This window comes from Brassica rapa, chromosome A02, assembly GCF_000309985.2.
Source record: "Brassica rapa cultivar Chiifu-401-42 chromosome A02, CAAS_Brap_v3.01, whole genome shotgun sequence".
In the NCBI taxonomy this organism is placed as follows: domain Eukaryota; kingdom Viridiplantae; phylum Streptophyta; class Magnoliopsida; order Brassicales; family Brassicaceae; genus Brassica; species Brassica rapa.
Window position 1 is genome coordinate 14,106,839 of NC_024796.2, and position 3,908 is coordinate 14,110,746.

Sequence of the window (3,908 nt, forward strand, 5' to 3'; positions counted from 1 at the left end):
TGATATATCAAAGCCACATGCGGCTAGGAGAGAAAGATGGGATAATTAGGGCAAATCCCATATTGACTTGTAGTTTCCTTAAAAATCTCTGCCGCAGGAACATGCACTTGGGTGCTCCGCTCGATCAGAAACAGTCGCCACACTGTTCTGCGTGAAATCACCAAATTGCACTATTTTTCTTCTATTTTCCTCCAACTGGTCTATCTCTCATCCAATGCAACTCCGACCTGTAATGACTCAAAAAGGACTAGGAATACTCGATAAAGACTTGAAAACCAATTAGAAAACATATATACAAGATGCCAAAAACACCATATATCAAGGATCTTACACTGGGATTAACGATTGGGATAGGTAGAGAAGTCTCTAAGCTCTATTTCCTTGATATTGAGTCTCTTTCATCTTCACCAGGTATCAACCCTCCCATCATTCTATCCAGTATTTCTAGCTCCATTTGGCATAAGAGACTCGGTCATTTATCTTTTTCAAAACTTCAGAGTATGAACTCTTCTTTGTCTTTATCAAATCAAAACGAAAATAATGATTCTCACTGTCATGTTTGTCATCTTTCTAAACAAAAACATCTTCCTTTTGTATCTCATCAGAATAAAAGTGAAAATCCCTTTGATCTTTTACATAATGATACCTGGGGTGCCTTTTCTACACCCACTCATGATGGTTTCAGATATTTTTTAACTATCGTAAATGATTGTTCTAGGGCCACCTGGGTGTATCTTCTTAAACCTAAGTCAGATGTCCTCACTATCTTTCCCAACTTTATAGAAATGGTAGAGCGCCAGTTTAATACCAAAGTTAAGGGGGTTAGATCTGACAATGCTCAAGAACTGAAATTCACTTCCTTCTATCAGTCCAAAGGCATTCTTTCCTTTCATTCATGTCCTGAAACACCCCAGCAAAACTCTATGGTTGATAGAAAACATCAGCACATTCTAAATGTGGCTCGTTCCCTCCTCTTTCAATCCCACATTCCTCTTGCTTATTGGGATGACTGCATCCTCACTGCAGTTCATCTTATAAATCGCATTCCTTCTCCTGTTTTAGAAGATAAAAGCCCTTTTGCTATTTTCACAAAGAAATCCCCTGATTTTGATCAACTTAAAATTTTTGGGTGCCTTTGCTATGCTTCTACTTCTATCAAGAACATACATAAATTTTCCCCTCGAGCTTGTGCTTGTGCCTTCTTGGGTTATCCCACTGGTGTCAAAGGTTACAAGCTCCTTGACATTAAACACTTTTTTTTATCTCTCGTCATGTCATGTTCCACGAAGAGCTCTTTCCATTTGCAAAACATGATCTCTCTTCTTCTGAAACTGATTTCTTTTCAGATCCTGTTATGCCACCTCCTATGCAATCATCAACTCCTGATGAGTCTACTTCTGTAGAACCATCTTCTGTAGAGATTGTGCCTTCTGCCAACTCTACTGAGGTCCCTGAATCTTCTATTCATACATCGCATAGGAAGGTCAAAAAGCCTGCTTATCTTCAGGATTATTACTGTCATTCAGTAATTTCCTCAACCACTCATCAAATTTCTGAATTTCTTTCTTATGACAAGCTCTCTCCATCATATGTTGCTTTTCTTGTTTCCATTGATAAAGAACTTGAACCCCAAACCTATACTGAGGCACAGAAACATTGGGTGTGGCGTGAGGCGGCTGCGACTGAAATTGATGCTTTGGAAGGTACTCGTACTTAGATCGTTTGTTCTTTACCTCCTAACAAGAGAGCTATTTGATGTAAATGGGTATTCAAGATCAAATATAATGCCGACGACACGGTTGAACGCTACAAAGCTCGTCTTGTTGCCAAGGGATACACTCAGCAAGAAGGGATAGATTACACTGAGACATTCTCACATGTTGCTAAACTCAACTCTGTGAAACTATTGCTCAGTCTTGTTGCTATATTCGGTTGGTCTCTTACGCAACTTGACATATCAAACGCGTTCCTCAATGGTGATCTTGATGAAGAGATCTATATGAAGCTTCCTCTAGGGTACTCATCTAAACAGGGGGACCTTCCTCCTAATGCGGTTTGTAAACTTGAGAAGTCTCGTTATGGCTTAAAACAAGCATCTCGCCAGTGGTTCCTCAAGTTTCAATCGACGCTTCTCAGCCTGGGCTTCACTCATCTTCATTCGGATCATACGTGTTTCCTTAAGCATACTGAAGGTGCTTTTCTCTGCATTCTAGTGTACGTTGATGATATAATCATCGCGATCAACAATGACTCTGCAGTGGATGCCTTGAAGCTTCAACTTCATTCTCACTTCAAGCTTCGTGATCTCGGTCCTCTCAAATATTTCTTGGCCTTGAGATTGCTAGAAGTTCTGAAGGTATCTCTGTTTCCCAGCGAAAATATGCTCTCGATCTCTTGGATGAAACTGGTCTACTTGGATGCAAGCCTTCATCAGTTCCTCTTGATCCTCATCTCAAACTTTCTATTGAAACTGGTGGTGACTTGGTTGATCCTAAAGCCTATCGTCGTTTGATTGGTAAGCTCATGTATCTTCAGATTACTCGCCCTGACATCACATATGTTGTAAATAAGCTTAGCCAATTCAGCTCTGCTCCTCGCCGTGAACATCATCAAGCTCTTCTCAAAGTTCTTCATTATATCAAGGGTACTGTTGGCCAGGGCTTGTTCTATTCTTCATCGGCTGAGCTTCAGTTACATGTCTTTGCAGATTCTGATTGGGGTTTGTGTCTTGACTCGAGGTGTTCTACATCTGGGTACTGTATCTTCTTAGGCTCTTCACTCATTAATTGGCGTTCCAAGAAGCAAGATACAGTCTCCAAATGAACAGCTGAAGCTGAATATAGGAGCATGGCTGCTGATGTTGATGAGCTCTTCTGGCTCTCGAATTTCCTCAAAGAGCTCCATATTCCATTGACGAAACCTACTCTTATGTTCTGCGATAACATGGCTGCGATTCACATTGCTCACAACAGTGTGTATCATGAACGTACCAAGTAGAGATGGATTGTCACTGTGTTCGCGAGAAGCTGGTTGCAGGTTTATTCAAGCTCTTTCATGTCCGTACTGATCACCAGGTTGCTGACATCTTGACTAAACCTCTGTATTCAGCTATGTTCCGTCATTTGATTAGCAAGATCTCGTTACATTTTCGTCTCATCTTGAGGGGGACTATTAACCGTATTGGTTTAGTCGGTTTACACATTGTATATTGGTATACTATAAGCCAGTGTAAATATCTTTGGTTTGTATGGTTTAGGCCTCATGTATACTTGTATATATACTCCCATGTAATTACTTTACTAATTAATGCGAATGAGATATTTTGGTAATAATTGGTCTTCCATCTTCAACTTTTATGGACCAATATTTGGGTTAGATACTTAGAGAAAAGTATGGGATAATACTAACTACAACATGCAACTACAAGCCCAAGAAGAGGAACATTTATTGTCTGATGAAGATTTTTTTTCTGTATACAATTCGGTCAAGGATTTGTAAAGTCCAATAGGATTATGATGATCTATCATCACAATTCGTATTGAAAAGGGAAGACTGTCATGTTCGTTTTTGTATTCAGACCCTGCATTGCATCTGGTGCTAATATTCAGATGGTGTTCATTTGAACACTATTGCATTTAGCATATAGATACAAAAATTGATAATATATAACATTTCAGATATCTAGATATTTGAGATGCTAAAAAAATATAGAATTAGGATGTTAGATTTTAATTTCAAAATCCATAAAATGATTTAGCTAATTAATCTTTTTAGGTGAGCTAAATCACTTTAGATAGATAAGATAGGAAAGGTGAATTGAATAGTGAAAAAAGTAGATATAAAATGATTTAGCTAATTAATCTTTTTAGGTGAGCTAAATCACTTTAGATAGATAAGATAGGTCTCGG